This window comes from Cryptomeria japonica, chromosome 7 (assembly GCF_030272615.1).
Source record: "Cryptomeria japonica chromosome 7, Sugi_1.0, whole genome shotgun sequence".
In the NCBI taxonomy this organism is placed as follows: Eukaryota; Viridiplantae; Streptophyta; class Pinopsida; order Cupressales; family Cupressaceae; genus Cryptomeria; species Cryptomeria japonica.
Genome location: NC_081411.1, coordinates 588,704,430 through 588,724,788, shown reverse-complemented (window position 1 = coordinate 588,724,788; position 20,359 = coordinate 588,704,430).

Here is a 20,359-nt window from a genome sequence, read left to right as displayed (position 1 = left end):
ATGTTCACCGGCACCTGGAATGATATGGAAGACACTTGGTAATGTTGAAGACATCATGTGGACACTTTGTTTTGAAGAATTAATCATTGATATATTCATATTTGCATATTTTCTTTTACCAGCAAATAGGTCCAGGTTATCTAGGGTTACACCGGTAGGTTTATCTTTTCCAGATCAGCATGGCACGCTATGGAGATGATTTATTATTTTTTTAAATGCATTAAGCCAACATGTTCAATCAGTTATTGCATCAGATATTATATTGTATGTAAAATGATTTTATTGTAATATCTTGTAGAGCCAACCTACTAAAATTGGTCTTAGGGTATGGTATATATGTAAGATCTTATTTGTAAGATCAAGTGTGGAATGTGAAAAAGAATTGAGTGAAGGTATATGTGAGATCAAGCAGAGGTATACATGAAGACATCATTTGAAGGTGAAGCTAGGTTTTTGTATAAGCATATCAACATTACACCGGTACTGAATCCAGCATATGAAGATGCTATTTTGTGCAGTACATTCTTATTGGATTTAACCATCCAACTGTAGTTAGTGTGACTCCCATTTTGTGATTGAGCAGTGAGCTCTAGGCTATTGGCCTTTCTGCATGTGCAGACCCCATTATGTACACTTACTATCTGCAGAAGTATCATCTGATTGTGGGTAAGGTTTCTCACCATGGTTTTTCCCCTTACAGGGTTTCCACGTACAAATATTGGTGTTATGTGTTGTGGATGACTTTATGTTTGTATTTCATGCATTAATCTTTACCGGTATAGCAATTTACTGTTGACACTGTGTACCAGCACACTTAACTAGTTTACCGATATTAAGCATTAAGTTGGTTAATTCGTTTTTGGTTTGAATTTATTAGACAACTAATTCACCCCCTCTTCTCAGTTGTCTCCGGGACCTAACAGGTACAAGTGTGACCTTTGGATTTACATAGCAATCAATACACATTCTTCAATAAAATTCCAACCGCTCCATGATCACCCCTTCATCAGACTTTTAACTCATCATGCACTTTGCATTATATGCAATCCACTTTGCTCATTCCCTAGATAATCAAAAAACAAACAAATGCGCCAAAACAATCTAAACTTTTCTTCATATAATGACCACATGTGTCACCATCATTACTACTCATCATTAGATCTTAAACCAACATACTTGACTGGTTGGGGTTTAACAAAACAATAATTGGTAGGGTTTACCGGTTACATTGCATAGAAAGTTTTTAACCCTATACACCAGTTTTACCGGTTCAACTCACATACTCACATACCGGTTTACAACATCTTCCTCAAAGCTCTCCCTATTGGTTACAAGACAATATCAATAACAACAATATCAACAATATTACAAGTACCATTACTGGTTCAGTTAACATCAATGACAAAATAACATATAATTAATGCAATCTTCATGCAAATGGTGAAAATGGATAACAAATAACAACAATATTGAAAGGCTAAAATGAATCCAACCACTAAACCCTAGCCTAACAATGAACAAAGATATCAACAAGGCTTGTCCAAAGGACGATTTCCCATTACCAAACATAGACTTGATCGTTGATCTCACAGCAGGTCATGAAATGTTATCCTTAATGGATGGATTTTCTGGATATAATCAAATCAGGATTGCACCTGAAGATCAACATAAAACATCATTCACTTGTCCATGGGGAACCTTCTGTTGGAACGTCATGCCCTTTGGGCTGAAAATCACAAAGATTATCTACCTATGCAGGAGTATCTGCCTATGCTGGAGTCACGGGAGAGATTCTCGTCAACACAGAGATTGCGACCAGAGTTGTCGATTCAGGACAGGATTGCGATTGAGGAGATGGGCCTCAGACATGTGCTATATGTGCCCGAGTTTCGGGCAAACATGGGTTTGCTGACTGCACTGGCGGAGAGATGGCACTCCGAGACTTGCACGTTTCACTTGCCTATGGGGGAGATGACAGTGACCCTCGAGGATGTGTATAGGATACTGCATATACCAATCGATGGAGAGCTGATTCCATATGATCGAGATGGAGACAGGGAGGCACTGAGACGAGTATTCCAGGATCCCGGTTTGGAGATGAGAGCAGGGCACGTGGCATGGGATACCATGACCGCGACAGGGTTAGCGCTGCCAGCTGTTATTGGAGGAGCCATTAGTGGTTTCTTATGTCCTGACAGGGCTACCCGGGGATTGGCAGTGGGCTGGGGAGGAGCACTGGAGACACTGGTGACTGAGCACACCAGATATGCTTGGGGGCCATGTGTCCTGGCACATTTGTACTATGAGCTGCATCAGTTTGTCTATCATGGATCAGTGGGCTTGGGCTGCGGAGTGACACTACTACAGGTGTGGGCATATGAGCACCTTCCTATCACACAGCCTATCCACTTTAGAGGCAGAGGACATGGACGGAGTTTTGTACACCTGTACGATATGATTACGTCACAGCCTCAGATTGGCCGGCTGGAGCACTGGAGGCGGGTCATAGATGACATTGATATGGTTATCTGGAGGTCGTACCTGGAGCTGCCATACACATTTAGGAGCAGATATCTGATTGGGCGTACGCCCTACATACTGGAGAGGTAGCTGGTTGATAGGGTTGGGAGACAGTTTGGCAGGATCCAGAGGATGCCACGAGGCTCGAGCATGTATGCCCGCACAGTCAGGGATCAGGCACAGTTCGGGCCATTGTTATCGTATGATCAGGCCGTCACACAGCTGGCTGAGATGATGCCACTACCTTGGGATATGTGGCCAGAGGTGGAGGATGCAGGGATGGACATAGAGTATACTGCATATTGGGTAGAGCATCCGTTTTCGAGGTTGACAGATCCTGGAGAGCTGCTGGAGGGTGAGGTTGGAGGGGATGATGATGATGATGGTGGAGGGGATGGAGGTAGGGGCCGACGGAGGCAGAGGGGAGTAGTGGGGGAGAGGCAGGTAGCACCTCGGAGAGAGGGAGGATAGGAGGGAGCAGCCCAGGTGGTGAGGGGTCGAGGTGGATTGCCCCTACAGGTACCAGCAACACAGGGTCCTAGAGCACAGGGACCTAGACAGGGATAGGTGCAGGGACAGGTACATGTACAGAGACAGGTGCAGGTTCCCAGGCATGTTCAGAGATAGGTACCTATTCAGGCACCGAGACAGGTACAGGGGGAGGCACAGGTACAGGCACCCGCAGAGGGAGAGCCACAGGCAGAGGCTGAGGGTGGAGATCCTGAGGAGGATGAGCTACTAGAGCTGAGAGAGATCTGCCAGGGCCAGGCAGACGAGATCCAGGAGTTGGAGCAGGAGAGGGATCGCCTCAGGATCAGGCTCCGAGATACAGAGCGAGAGAGGGACCAGGCCATCCAGCGATATACTGAGGCCGAGACAGCTCTGAGGGCAGGGAGGCAGGCGGTAGAGGATGCAGGGGCAGGCTACGCATATGTGCTGTGAGCCGGAGAGGAGATAGGTTATTGGAGGGACCTGTACTATGGTGTCGTGCCAGCGGATCAGCGGGCGAGGAGCTTCCATAGACCATCGTGCATAGTGACGGCTACGGGAGGGAGTCGAAGGAGGCAGGCATCTAGTGGTGGGGTCATGGGTCCTCCACCACCACCAGATAGGCAGGGTGATCCCAGAGCGGGTCCTTCTACAGCTCAGCGTCCGTCGAGGCCAGGCGGCTCCGAGGGAGGGAGTTCATCATAGCCATAGAGGGCTCCCCTTTGTATCAGTATATGTACCATTTTTGTATTGTAGACACCTGCGGGTGATTTTGTAGCCATATGATTCTTTTGACATCATTGTATCATGACACATTTGATTATATATGAGAGATGATTCATCATTTTTGTGGCAGCTATATGCATGTGTACCTTATGTGATGAAATGTTCTTATGATATGGATGCTTATATGATGCAATGCAATATATTTTTGTTCTTTTATGTTGTATATGTGATGCATGATGCAAATGTGAATGTATGTAATGCAAATGAATATGATAATGCAAATGATTATTTACACGATGAAAATGTGAGATGTGCTAACATGTGTTGTATGCAGGATGTGATGCAATTGTGATATCTATATGTATGTATGAAATGCTTATATGTGGTGATGTAGGTGTAACTATATGAAATGCAAATGTTTTTGGTGTGTCATTATACTCAGTCATGTGATAGCGGGCTATGCGGACTCGAGAAGGACAATGGAAGTCAATCAAGAAAGGGGGATGGAAGACAGAAGATATGAACGTGAAAGAGCTTCTTGTGCGTTATCATCATTGAGCTTTATTATGGCAGAATAGGTTATGACAATCGAGGCATTTGTTCGGCCCAGAAAGTCATTGTACCTATTTGCATGGAGATAAGACAGTCACAAACAAGGAATGCCCCAGTTCATACTAGACTCACAGTGTCCTCATATCCTTGGACAAGTCATAGCATTACTAAAAGACAATCCACAGACAGCAAATGCAAATAGGTGACGATACCCCATCCTCGCCTTTCTAGTCAAAGACATCCTGGAGATAGAATCTCTAGTCAAAGACATCCTGGAAAAGCTAAAAGACATGTCACCAAAAGATAGAATCAAAAGAAAACCAAGACTCGACACCAACATCCACTGTAGTCCTCAAGTTTAGTGTCTCTTGTCACTTGTTTAAGTTTTATTCGATTGTGGTCACAATGTTCACTTTCACAAAAAGGATAGATAGCACTTGAACCATATGTTGTCTGAGTTTGTTGAAAGATTTGATTTTGTTGAAGCTCATTGTTGCTGCCATGAAACTGATACTTTATTGTGGAGAAGATGGAACTTTATTGTGGACTGGTGATGCAGATGTTGCTTTATTGCGGATTGTGCATGGATAGACTTGAAGGAAGCTAGAAGAAACTGTACTCCTCGAAACATGTGATGTTCTCAGTTCCACACCCATTACTAGACGTAGGATTTTCCTTAGCCACAGATAGGATCTGATTTATTATGGATGGAAAGGGAGTGAAAAGGGAGGGTTATGGATGGCTAACCAATCTTAGGTAGATCAATAACAAGCCATGATGGCAATAGGTAAGTTTATTGTGAACGAATAGGTTGTAAGTGTGTGCAAAGTGAAAGATGAAAGAGAATCCTGAAAGAGGGAGGAGCAAAGTCTCTACGCATGGCGCTGGTGACCCAGTTTTCACCATGGTACTTGCCCAGGGTGCCACCGAAGTGGTTTTCACCGTTGGACGAAATTATTTCTCTTTACTTTTTTTTTCGATTTTTCAAATTTTTTTGTTGTCACAAGGCGCCTGTTTGCCAGGTTTTCACCAAGTAACGATTTTTTTGTTTTATAATTTTTTTGTATTTTTGAAATTTTTTGATTTTTTTGTAGTTTTGAATTAGGATATTCTAAAGAGCTATGTGTAGAACCTGCGAAGGTGCATGCTGTTGATAGGATCCTCCAAAGGTTCACCTTCTGTAGTTGAGAGCTGATATGCCCCAGATCCATATACTGTTGTGATGATGTAAGGACCAAGCCAGTTTGGTTCGAACTTGCCTTTCTTATCTCTGTCTTGTTGATTCTTGGGGTTCTCTCTGAGGACTAAGTCACCTACCTCAAATATGCGAGGCTTGACTTTGTGATTGTAGCTGCGACTCATTCTTTGTTGGTAAGCCTTGAGATGATTGAAAGCAGTGTGTCTTCGTTCCTCCAGCAGTTCTAGTTCTTGTAAGCGAGAGACCCTGTAGTCTTCATCATTGATTATGTTTCTCAAGGAGACCCGTAGAGAAGGCAACTCGACCTCAATAGGCAAGATGGCTTCAGCGCCGTAGACAAGTGAGTAGGGTGTAGCTCCTGTAGGTGTGCGGACACTTGTGCGGTAGGCCCAAAGTGCAGGATTAAGTTGGATATGCTAGTTACGGCCAGCATCATCGACTGTCTTTTTGAGGATTTTAAGAATTGTTTTGTTAGACGCCTCAGCTTGGCCATTACCTTGGGGGTAATATGGTGTGGATAAACGATGAGAGATATGGAAGCGGTCACAGAGTTCACGAACATCCTGATTTTTGAAGGGACGCCCGTTATCAGTAATAATGGAAGTAGGAATCCCGTATCGGCAAATGATGTAGTTCAAAATGAAGGTAGCGATTTGTTTCCCTGTAACTTGTGTGAGAGGCACGGCTTCAATCCACTTTGTGAAATACTCTGTGGCTGTGATAATGAATTTATGACCGTTGGAAGAAGGAGGGTAAATCTTGCCTATGAGATCGAGTCCCCACTGACAAAAGGGCCAAGGAGATGCAAGTGGTTGTAGTTCCTGTGCTAGTGCATGTATGAGGTCTCCATGAATTTGACACTGCTTACATTTCTTGACAAACTATTATGCATCTTTTTCCATAGTAGGCCAGTAATATCCAGTCCTGATGAGTTTCTTGGCCAAGGTAGGACCACTAGTATGCGGACCACATATCCCTTCATGCACTTCTCGTAACGCAATCTGAGCTTCGTCACTCTCTAAACATCTAAGAAGGGTGCCATCTAGACCTCGTCGGTATAGGATATCAGCTAAAATGACATATCAAGAGGATTGGCGAATGAACGTGCGGCGTTGGTTGTTCGATAGATCGGGAGGTAAGATATTGTCGCGAAGGTATGTGAATATGGAACCATATAACTGGGATTCAGGACCAACAACACATATCATTTCTGTAGGAGTGATCTCATATGAGGGAACCAACAGGTTGTCTACCAGGAACTCATAGCAGGTCTCATTTTGTGGTAGATCAATGAGCGAAGCAATTGTAGCCATAGCATCTGCAGCACGATTCTGTTCTCTTGGTATCTGCTCAAACTCTATCTTTGCGAAGTGCTGTTTCAGATCATCTACTAGTTGTTTGTAAGGCATTAGTTTTTCATCTTTTGTTTGGTAATCATCAGTTTCTTGACGGATGACAAGTTGAGAATCCCCAAAAACCCGAAGTTCCTGGATCTTCCATTGAACTGCAATTCGTAATCCTGTTGTTAATGCCTCATATTCCGCTATATTGTTGGTGCAAGGAAATGATAAGCGGTATGATTTTGGTATAGAATCACCTTGAGGAGTTATAAAGAGTATACCCACTCCTGCCCCATGTTGTGTGTAAGAGCTGTCAAAGTATAATTGCCATGGCTTTGCAGGTGATATTGTTAGAATGGACTCATCTGGAAATTCTGATTGTAGAGGAACATCATCTATCATGGGAGCATCTGCCAATTGATCTGCAATTGCTTGTCCTTTGATTTCTTTCCTGTCCACGTACTCAATGTCAAATTCACTCAAAATCATTACCCACTTGGCCAGCTGCCCAGTAAGTGTAGCTTTGTTGAGAAGATATTTTAGTGGATCGATTCTGGCAATCAACTTAGTCTTGTGAGTGAGCATATAATGTCGTAACTTCTGTGAAGCAAAGACCATAGCGAGACATGCACGCTCGATTGGTGTGTAGTTTAGCTCATATCCCACCAATGTGCGACTGATATAATAGACCGCCTTTTCCTTGCCGTCAGGTATTTGTTGTGCTAGGAGTGCCCCCAGTGCCGTTGGAGTAGCTGATATGTAAAGTAGCAACGGTTGATCTGGAATGGGTGGCATTAAGACTGGTGGGTTCAAAAGATAGTCTTTGAGCGCCTGAAAAGCCTGTTGATAGTTCTCATCCCATTTGAACTTGATGTTTTTGTGTAGCAGGTGCTGGAAAGGATTACACTTATCTACAAGTTGTGCTATGAATCTTCGTATGGATTGGAGTCTCCCTTGTAAAGACCGAAGTTGACTGATATTCTTGGGTGGCGACATGTCCAAGATAGCCTTGACCTTTGCTGGATCGGCTTCTATTCCTCTTTTAGACACAATGAATCCTAGGAGCTTCCCGGAGGTTACTCCAAAGACACATTTCTTTGGATTTAGTCTCACCTTGTATTTTTCCAGCCGATCAAAGACAACTGAAAGTATGTCCAAGTGTGTATCTCTGTCTATTGACTTTCCCAAAAGATCGTCAACATAATCTTCCACGGTTATGTGCATGAGATCATGAAAGATAGTAGTCATCGCTCTTTGATACGTGGCACCTGCATTTTTCAGCCCAAAGGGCATGACGTTCCAACAGAAGGTTCCCCATGGACAAGTGAATGATGTTTTATGTTGATCTTCAGGTGCAATCCTGATTTGATTATATCCAGAAAATCCATCCATTAAGGATAACATTTCATGACCTGCTATGAGATCAACGATCAAGTCTATGTTTGGTAATGGGAAATCGTCCTTTGGACAAGCCTTGTTGATATCTCTGAAGTCTGTACATATTCGGATACTGCGATCTGGTTTGCTAACAGGTACTAGATTGGAGATCCATTCGGGATAATCAATTAGGCGTATGAATCCGACATCCAGTAATTTCTCCAGCTCTGCTTTGACTAGTAATGCCACTTGTGGGTGCATTTTCCTTAATTTCTGTTTTACTGGCTTTGCCCCCGGTTTGACTGTCAAATGAAGCATTACCAAATCCGGATCTAGTCCAGGCATATCAGCGTATGACCATGCAAAGTTGACTTGTCGTTCCTTGAAGAAGCTTATGAATTTTGCCCTTTCGGCCCCTGTCAATGATTGTGCCAAGAATATGTTGTGTGGAACCTCTTCTGTACCAATATTTGTCTTTATAGTCTCCTCTACCAACATGGATGATTTTTCCTCATATGATGCTGGGAGAATGTCGAGCCTTCCATCTTCGGGTGCCTCAGAGAGGTTTTCGCCCTCAGATACGTCCTTTCTTTTTACTTTTTTGGGGTCAGACAGCGCCACAGTGTGGTTTTCGCCAGAAGACCCTTGTTTTGTTTTTATTTTCACATTTTTGCGACTGGAAGGTCCGACACCCTCACCGAAGTATGCCATGTTGTTGAGTTCTATGGCGTATCCTACTTTATGGTCTCCAGGGGAAAGATCATCTCGAATGCCAAGATAGTCGACAATAGCTTCGTCATTTTGAAATGTATCAAATTGTGCTGGTCCTTCATGATCCCATTCAATGAGTTGGGGATGAACAAGGGGAAGGTTATTAGTGTTTTCAGAATTTGCTGGACTAATAGTGAAGATGTGGTTATATTCAGGTATGTCAAGGCAATCGTCGAGGTCATCGATGGCACTCTCCTCATCAGTTTCGATCGTGAGCGAATCCAAATTGTCATCACTAGTAGCGCCTTCTGGGACAGGCATCCTCATCCTATGTGATTTCAACCTAGGGCCTTGAAACGAAGAATGTGTGGGATCCTTATGGGTTGGTTCTTGACCAACTCTGAACTTTTTGTAAAATTCCTCTTCCTCTGTGGGTTCATCTGGCTCTCTGAATGTTTCGGCGAGCTCATAGTCACTGGAGGATTTGTCTGAACCCCATTCCCACTCATTAGAATTTGTGGAAGGATAATCCTGTTGTTGAACTTCAGCAACTTTGATTCGCCATACCTCTTTTGTTCTTTTATTGTGAATCTTGGAATTCAGAAAACCAAGTCCCTTGGAGCGTTCTCTTCTTGTAGTTAGCTTAGGTTGTAAGGGCTCCATGACACCTTCTTTGCGTAACCTGAGAGGGCTTTTTCCATCATACCCGAATTTTTGTAGAATTTTAAAGCCTTTGCCATAGTTCTCACAGGGTATAATAGTCTGATCATGTGCGTCCTCTTCAATATCTTTATAAAGCATTTTGTATAAATTTTCTTCTTCTAGTTCGCCCCACCTTTGAAAGATGGTAGGATCCCATTTGAGTATCATGATGGAGATTTGCTTGTTAGGATGTGGCCTCCCATATTCTTTTGGAGAGCTCAGGACTTGTCATAAAAACATTGTCTGATTCAAAGTGTATTCTCCCATCCCTTTGTCTTGAAACTTGCCTCTAAGTTCACCTTGTTTGGATGTCGAGGGTTTTAATGACTCAGGATCAATGTATGCCGAAGAAGGAGTAGCCTCACGATTACTGGGAATGATAGTTTCAGTATGTGACCTCAAGTTATTGCAATATATGAATGGATTTGGATCACCATTGACTGTTACCTCGACTCCATTATGAGGAAACTTAATGCATTGATGGTATGTTGATGGGACTGCCCTCATTTCATGAATCCACGGACGTCCTAGCAATATGTTATACGTGAGATCTAGATCTAGGACTTGACAAACCACATCCTTTGTGACTAGCCCTATTCTTAGCGGTAAGGTGACTGTGCCCTTGGACGAGCGCTCTTCATCATCATAAGCCTTGATGGTGATTTGGTTTATAGAATTCACAGCTTTGTCAGAATATCCCAATTGTCTAATAGTGCTCAAAGTACAAATGTTTAGACCTTCTCCTCCATCTATCAGGACTCGTTTGATTCTATGTTTGTGTATGAAGGCTTCAATGTGTAAAGGTGCATTATGAGGCTGACTTATAGAGGCGTCATCGGCTTCTATGAATGTGAGGGAGTGGGGAACGGATAGGTATCCCACCATGGCTTGAAACTGGTCCACGTTCAGATCAGTAGGGATAGTAGTGTCTCTCAAGATTTTGTCAAGGATGGCTTTATGTGCAGGGGATATACATAAGAGCTCAAGAATGGAGATGAGCGCGGGCGTCTTCCCTAATTGTTCTACAAGGTCGTACTCAGGCTTGGTAGATGAAGGATTGGTATTCTTAGTGGAGGTACCTGGCAATGTAATCTTACCTTGACGGGTTGTAACATGACATTCAGAGGTAGATTCAAACGAAGATCCCACACCTTTTAGGACAATCTTGGGTCTCTGAGAAGGGTTCTCAGGATTTTTGTTTTTGATAGTGATAGTAGAAATATGATTGTCCATCGAGATGTGATTGATAGTAGAATCATAATTGTAAGGTGCTCTAGTGTAATTGGCTTGATCATCTGTGACTTTGCCTTTTCCTTTGTCATGTTTTGGGAATGGTTCCTTAAATATCTCATGCTCTTGATTAGATGAATGTCCCTCAATCTCAATGTCGCCTCTGTCAATGAGATCTTGCACAATGTTTTTCAATCGATGGCAATTACTTGTCTTATGACCTTTGCTCTTATGAAACTCACAAAACTCATCATCATTCCACCAATTTGGTTTGACCTTTGGTTCATATGGAGGAAAATCTAGAATTGTGATCACTTTGTTTGCCACAAGCTTTTTGAATACTGATTCAAGTGGTTCTCCCAATGGAGTGTACTTCCTTCGTGGTCTAGAAGTTGTTTGAGTGTTCACCTGATTGTTGGTAGAACTTGATCCAGAAAAGATGAACTTGGGTCTCACTATGTTGGCATCAACAACACCATCATTAACTGTGTTCTTGTTCTTGTTCCAAAATTTTGGTTTGTCCTTTCCTTTAAAGTCCTCTTTGTTTTCTTTGAATAGCTTGATAACTCCTTGTTCAATTAAGACTCTTTCTGTTGCTAGGCCCTTTTCAATAACATCTTTGAATGTAGACAAACAAGCTTTTTTGAGATCATAGCCAATAGCCTTGTTAACATTTTGTGTGAACATTTCTACCATTTGTTTCTGCGGGATTTCGCAAGAGCATCTGCTAGCTAAGTTTCTCAATCTCTGTAAAAATGTTGCGAAAGATTCTCCTTCCTTTTGTTTCGTATTGCACAAGGTAGTAACTGAGACATCTGTTTCAATGTTGTAAGAGAAATGCTGAATGAATGCCTCTGCTAAGTCGCCCCATGACTTAATACCAGGAGGTAATTGAGAAAACCATTCCATAGCTTGGTCGCCTAAGCTTTGTGGAAACAACCTCATCAAGTATGTTTCTTCTGCCGCTACCTCAATGCAAGCTGTGAAGAATTGTCTTATATGTGCCTTGGGGTCTCCTCTCCCTCTATATTTGTCAAATTTTGGTGTCACAAAGTGTGGAGGAAATGGAGGCATTGGAATGCTCTTATCGAAGGGATAAGGACATATATCTCTCATAGTGTATGTAGGTTTTGATGTACTCATGTCCTCCACTTTCTTTTGTAAATCTCTTATTTGTTGCTCCAAATTGTTCTTGGGAGGAGATTGATTTCTTGTAGCATACCCCATGTTTGAAACACCCATTTGAGGAGGAGCTTGTTGCATGTATGGATGATACTGATCGTAGACATGTCCATATGGAGGTCTATATTGTTGCGACATATATGGAGCACTTGGCATAACTTCATGTTGAGGGACCCCATATCTGTTTTGTGTGTATAAACCATATTCAATAGGCCTTTCATTTTCCATTGTGTTGCCCCCAATTTTGACATGAGGTCTCTTTGTGTCAAAATTTTGAGGATGTCCTTGAGTATCCACTTGTCTTGATTGATCCATACCTTGAGCATGTGTTTGAGCATAAGGCCTCCATGATGGTCTTTGAGTGTAAGTATCATATGTTTGAGCTTGTGTATGTGGGATTGCTGGTTTTTGAAGCAAAACTGATGGTGACTCAGGCATCATATTCGGTCCTCTATTTCCTCCACTATTTGGTCTCCTTTGATCCATGTTGAGTTGAGTTTGCTGTGAGGGTCGACTTTCCATAAGTTGAGATAAGTCAAAATCATGCGGTATTTTAGCTCCACTATGTGCCATCATGTTTAAAAAGTACTGTCAATCTCTCCTCATTATCTCTTCAACCAATCTATTGAATTGAGGATTCATTATGGATTCTTCTATGTCTGCTGATAGTATTGAAGAATTGTCAACATTGTCATTGTGTGTAGCATTGTTGTTTATAGTGTTTGCGCTTTCCACATTTGGATTGTGTCTATAAACATTCATGTTTGGTAATGTAGTGTGCTCAGGATTGTAGAATAGATCATTGTCATACTCATAAGAACTCATGTTTACGGATTCTTGAGCTTCTTTAGCTATTCTCCTAGATTTTTGAAGGCGGGTTTCAACCATGAACTAGGTGTTTGACCAAGATGTGAGAGACTAGATGAAAAATATGAAAAGAGTATGGAAGACCAAGAGTTGTAGGAGTGTAAATGAATCTTGAGGTGTACTTGCAATGTCCAAAGTGTAAGACCAAGTATGTAAGTAGTAGAGTAGGTGTGACTTCCAAAGAGAGGATCGTTTCTCTTGATGAGGTAAGCTGACCTTGACTCTAAGTAAGACCAAATGAGACCCAAAGGTAAGAAACCTTGATGAGGGACCACTTAGCAAAGTGTAGTTGTATGTAGTGTGTTGAAAAAGTATAGTGAGGACAAGCAAGTGACCTTTTTGACTCAAGTTTAGACAATTGTGAATGTAAAATGAGATGTGAAGCAATGATGGACTATGTGAGACCCAAGGACAGGTTGAATGCTAGATGAAACCTGAAGAGACAACCTAAGAAGCTCAGGTATGCCGAAACTGATTTTCTCTGTTTGCTGGACTGTTAAAGTTTTCAATTCCTGACACAGACGCCTCTGTATACTTCACAGACGCGATTCCCAGACACAGACGCTTCTCTGTTTGACACAGACACTGTTAAAATCATAGACGCTATTCTGCCCTTCACAGACGCGATTATATGACGCAGACGCGGTTAAAACAGACACAGACGCGTTTCTGTAACCTTAATGCAATTTTTCCAATATGTGAAGTTGTTTTGTTGTGACCAAATCTGACTGTTTGACTGTTTTTCGTGACAAGAGGACACAATGTTGATGAGGACTCAATGTTTGCAAGTGTTTAGACTCCAAAATGACTCCAAGAAAAGTGTGTTGTTTGATGTAAAGTAGTTTTGCATACACTTGAAGACACAAAAGACACAATGTTTTGTTGTTTGGTTTTGAATGTTTGAGTGTTTAGCATAAGACAAGCACAAATCTTAGGGCTGGCCAAGACAATAGTTGTTGATCCCACATAGGGTTTTACCCCCGAGGCTACGCTATTCAGAGCGGATACTTAGATGCTTGACCTCACTGGCTCCACCCTCGGCACTCACTTCTCGGGTCAGCCAAGCATCAGTCCCCATGAAAACTCCCCATGGCGAACTTTGTATCTCTACTAAGAACCGTATGTGTGTGGGCCGCTACCAGAGGTCCGACCTCCTGCCTCAACAACTAGAAGGATTTGGGCTTCTAAAACAAAAAGGTGCTAGTAAGGGCATCCTCTCATGTGGCCATACATGCGGCACTTTCAGCTTTGTAAATACAGAAGGCTCCCAGCCGGTAGGGGTTACGCCCTACAAATGATCAAATAAATTTGATCAAATGGGTTTATGGGGAGACATAGTGTCGGTATGAACTAATCAGCACACGTTATCCATAGTTTTCACCATGAATACATTTGATTATAGTGGTTCGGAAGAGGTGGGTTTTCCTCGCTACCACTTGGGTCATTCTCTTCTCACTAGTAGTCCTAATGACCACACGAGAAGACAGGCCCTCTAAAGATTAAACAAAAAGAACCTATTGCTCAAGACACAAAAGACAATGATTCAATTTTAGTGCACCAATGGAAGTGTTTGCTAAGCTATGAAAACAAGGCACACAACAAAATTACAAAACCCTAGCCAAGGCCCTACAACAAAATTGTTAGTAGTTTGGGTTGTTTCAAATGATAACCCCTTCCTGCAAGAACACAAGTTAGGTAAGTTTTAGAAAAACCAAAAGACTTTGTGAAAAGGGGCCTTCAACAAAAACGTTTTTGCCTCCAAAGCAAGCTGCACAAACCAGGTTAGCTAGATCTGCAAGGGTTAGCCGAAAATAAACCAGATCCGAAACCCTAAGTATGAAATCCAAAAACCCGAATCAAAGAAAAATTAAAAATTGCAAAACAGAAAGTACAGACGCTTCTATACCAGACTCAGACGCGTCTGTATTACATAGACGTTGTTCTGTGATGCACAGACGCGATCAGAGGTCACAGACACTGTTAAGTGACGCAGACGCGATCTGATGCAGTGCAGACGCGGTTTGGAATCGCAGACGCAGCTTTCGGAAACCTGCAAAACAAAAATTGGCAAAAACAAAGATGCGATTCCAGAGTATACAGACGCTTTTGAAACACAAAAACGCGATCCGAACGCTCGCAGATGCGAAAAAAAAACCTAAAATGTCATCGAAAATAGTCCGATCTGCAACTTCAAAAATGCCAAATCTGCAATAAAAATGTCAAATGCAAAGGGACAAGAGTCCCACCGGGCGTGCCAAAATGTTCATGGTGAAAATGGATAACAAATAACAACAATATTGAAAGGCTAAAATGAATCCAACCACTAAACCCTAGCCTAACAATGAACAAAGATCCACCATAACATATGAAGATTACCTAAGACAATGCAAATAACTCAAAATCACAAAGATTATACCATCACATGTCCAATAGGGTTTTGATCTCCATTCTTCCTATCTCCATTGATCTTGCTTGATATATTTGCTCTCAGATTTTTATATGCACAAGAGCTCAACAAAGAACGGAATGTGGTTGCAAGTAGGATCGTAATGTAGCCAAGTACTCCAAAATCAGTCATTAACATGTGTCATTAGGGTTTGACAATGAAGAAAGCATCTCCTTAAATAGAAGACACAATAAGAAATGGAGGGTTAAGATTAAGAGGTGTAAAAAGGAGGTCGGCTAGGATTAGAGGGTAGGTAAAAGAAATACCAAAATAATGAATGAGGTAGGTAGTGTAGGAATTAAGAGATGAATGACATGTGTCATGTGTAGAAAAGGCTAATGAATTAATTAAATAAATAAGGATTTATTTAATTAATAGAAGAAGTGGGATAATAAAATAAATAAAATATTTATTTAATTTAGGAAAAGGATAATTTAAATAAATAAATGTATTTATTTAAATGAGAGATAAGGCTAGAAGAGGATAAATGAATTAATTAAATAAATAAGGATTTATTTAATTAATAGAAGAATTAGGCTTAGATAATTAAATAAATAAAATATTTATTTAATTAGACATGACAATTTTGGGTGTCTACAGTAGGGTTTATCGGTTACATTGCATAGAAAGTTTTTAACCCTATACACCAGTTTTACCGGTTCAACTCACATACTCACATACCGGTTTACAACATCTTCCTCAAAGCTCTCCCTATTGGTTACAAGACAATATCAATAACAACAATATCAACAATATTATAAGTACCATTACTGGTTCAGTTAACATCAATGACAAAATAACATATAATTAATGCAATCTTCATGCAAATGCCAATAGAGAATGCTTGAAGATGAAGGTGTTGAGAACTATATACATAAAGTGACTGAACTTGGTGATGGTATTAGAGTTGTCAGTGGAAATTTGGATGAAGGTGATGTTGTTCAAAAGATTTTTCTAACCCTACCAAAATCCTACAAAGCAATGAGGTATTCTATACAGAAAAGAAATGATTTAAGCAAGTATACCATTGATCAGCTTACCAATATGTTGACAACCTTTAAAATTTTAGAAATGGAGGGAGAGAAAAGACAAAAGACAAAAGAAAGAAGTAGCATTTAATGTTTCAAGACATGATGATCTGAGATACAATGGAGACATGGATGAAGTTAAGGAAAAATTTGTGAGAAGATTGCAGTTAGGAACTAGAAGATATAAAGGTAAGTTACCTCTGAAACATTTTTCTTGTGGTACACTAGGACATTATACTTCTCACTACACTTACAAGGAGGACTTTAAGAGACTGAACGATGATGAGAAAAAAAATAAAAATAGTAGATAAAACTTTAATAGAAGAGAGAAAAAGGGTTTGTGTTGTATAGAAGAACACTCATTTGAAGATGAACTTGATGATGACTCAAATGAAGAATCCTTGTCTTTGACAATTGAAGAAAAGAAGAATGCATTAGAGTTCAACCAAAAGAGGAGAAAATAGACAAGACTTCATTGCATGCAAAAATAGGACTAAATACATCGATCAATGACTCTGGATGTTCAAACCATATGACCGGTGACAAAGACAAGATTATTAATCTCTAGAGATATTATGGTGGATCAGTGAAATTTGCTAGAGAAAATGGTGTAGCTAATCAAGGTATTGGAAGTGTTTCTATTGATGGTAATCATAAAACTAATTATGTTTATTATGTTGAAGGATTAAGACATAGTCTATTAAGTGTCAGTCATATGTGTAGAAAATGTTATGGGTATGTGTAGGATCATGGTGGGCCAAATAGGCCCTTAAGTGGCAATGAAAATTAAAAAAACAAAGTTAGGGAACATTCTTTCAAAAATATGTAAGAATAGAATCTGTAGAAAATTGAATGTAGTTTCTAAGCTACTTGTTGTTTTTTGAAAATCAATAAATCTATTTGATGAAAATTTGAAATTTCAATGTAGTATTACTAAAATTCTAGGAAAAAGATAAGAAGCAGGTGTTTATTTGACCACCCTAACCACAATCAAATCATAATATTTTCATAAGATTTTAGATATAAGTAGAAGACTCTTGTCTAGATATGACACATATTGTTTTGAAATAGATAATTAATTATGATTTTTTTATTGCAATTTTTTTAAAATATAATAACTCGTATGTCTGACCATCATAACTTGGTAAAAAATTTATGAAATTTAATTTATTTTTTAAAATCCTATATTGTACAAAGCATAGAATGTGACACGTATTTTAGATTAAAAAAATGTGATACTATTTGAAAGTTATAGATATTTTTCAATCGTCCTATCAATCAGGACTTTAGCTAGAATATGGCCACTTTTTGGCCGCACATGATCCTACACATACCCTTGTGAAGTTTTGTTCAGTAGTACCAAATGTGTGATCAGAAAAGAAGAGACTGGTAAAAAGGTTGCATAAGGAGTTAGAATAAATTGAAATGTATACTACATCAAGGATAAAAGAGAAAGAATTTTTTCTAACATAGAGTAATGAATGTTAGTTATGGTACAAAAGGATGGGACATGTCAATTTTGATAATATGATTAAGATTTGTACATATGAAGTAGTTATAGACTTACCTATACTTGTGAACCATGTTGATAGAGTATGTAGAGAATCTCAATTGGTAAAGTAGACAAAAGAGAAGATTCAAGAATAAGGAGTATTCCACTATGAAACCAATGGAGCTAATTCATACAGATTTGTGTGAACCTACAAGAACAAGAGGATTAAACTGAGAAAGGTATTTCATATTACTCATTGACAATTACTCTATAATGACTTGGGTTACATTTCTAAAAGATAAATTTGAGGTTGTTGATAGATTCAAATTTTTCAAATTCATGGTTGAAAATCAAGTAGATTCTAATATTAAGTGTTTGGGATCTGATAGAGGAGAATTTACTTCATGGGAGTTTGGTAATTTTAGTAAAATACATGGGATTAGAAGGCACTTTTCTACTTCGAGGACTCCTTAGCAGAATGGTTTTGGGGAAAGAAATAATATGATATTTATGAAGATGGCTAGGTCTTTGTTAAAGGATGCTAATCTGGCTAATGTGTATTGAAAAATACCTGCAATCGGATCTATATCTTCTAAATAATTTTCAAATCAAAGAAAATCATACTAAAACACCTTATGAGCTGTGGAATGGAAGCCCGCCTACTATGAAATACTTCAAAGATTTTAGAAGAAAATGTTATATCAGTTAGATGAGGATAATCTTGGGAAGTTTGACACTAGATAAGATGAAGGTATATTTATAGGATATGTTACAAATAACAAAGTTTACCGGTGTTTCAACAAAAAGTTGAACAAAATAGTAGAAAGTACAAATGTGAAAGTATGTGAAGAATGAAATTAGAATGAACCTAATATAGAAAATAAGGTAGAGATTGTTCCAATAGTTATAGAGGAGACAAGTGATCTTGAAGAGAAGAAGGAGAAAGAAATAAATGAAGAAGAAGAAGAGGAAGACACAAAAAAATTCTTGCTAAGTATGTCTTAAAGTATCATTCAGGAAATAATATAGTTGGAGATAAGGCAAAAGGTATTTAGACAAGAAGGAAAATCACAGAAGCACAAGAGCATACCAACTACTCTTTTCTAACAATGATTGAGTTGAAGACATATGAGGAAGCAAGTAAAGATGAAAGTTGGGTGAAATTAATGGAATAATAACTAAACTAGATATAGAAGAACAAGACTTGGGAGTTGGTACCTAGATCAATGGATAATAATGTGATTGGAACCAAATGGGTATTCAGGAACAAACTAAATGAGCAATGACAAATCACAAGAAATAAAGCAAGATTGGTATGTAAAGGTTATACACAAGTGGAAGGCATAGATTTTGAAGAAGCATTTTCTCTAGTAGCAAGGATGGAAGCTATATGTATGTTTCTTGCATTTTCTTCTTACAAGAACTTTAAAGTTTATCAGATGGATGTCAAGTCAAAAATTTGAATGGAGACCTAGAAGAAGTACATACATTGAGCAACCAGATGGGTTCAAATTGTCAGAAGATTCAGATATGGTGTGTAGACTGAAGAAAGCATTGTATGGGCTCAAACATGCACATAGGGCCTAGTATGCAAGATTAGACAAGTATTTACTATGATAAAATTTTACAAAAGGTACAACAGATAGTAATATTTATTTAAATATTGATGGAGATAAGTTACTGATTGTTATGGTTTACATTGATGAAATTATATTAAGAGAAAATGATAACTTATGCAAAGAGTTTTCTAAAGAGATGCAAAAAGAGTTTGAAATGTCAATGATTAGTGAGTTATATTTCTTTTTTGGATTACAAGTTATTCAATCTAAAAATAGAATTTTTATCTCACAAGGTAAATATGTGAAAGAAATGAAGAAGAAATTTGAGTTGGATGGATGTAAACCTATTACAACTCCTTTGATTGTTGGATGCAAGATGAGAAAATATAACGAGTCTCTAGAATTTGATCAGAAGAAGCACATATCAATGGTCGGTGGATTATTGTTTTTGACAATGTCTAGACTAGCTATCATATAGGTTGTTTTTTTGGTGTCTAGAGTTCAGGTTATTTCGAAGGTGTCACATGAGCAAGCCGTGAAAATAATTTTTAGATATTTGAAAGGGATAGTAGATTTTGGACTCTGATACATAAAGGGTGGAGATTTCATGTTAAATGATTATACTAAATAAGATTGGGTTGGAAGTGTTGATGACCAAAAGAGTACTAGTAGTGGTGTTTTCTTTTTAGGAGATGGATTGGTCTCATGGTTCAATAAGAAACATGATTTAGTTTTTCTATCTACAGCTAAAGAAGAGTATATTGTAGCAACATCTTTCTATACTTAGGTAATGTAGATGAGATAAAAACTTAGAGATATCAAGGTAACATATGATGAAGCAATTCCTATTATGTGTGACAATACAATTGCAATAAATATTTTAAAATCTGCTTATGCATTCAAAAATAAAACACATTTTAATTAGATACCATTTATTCAA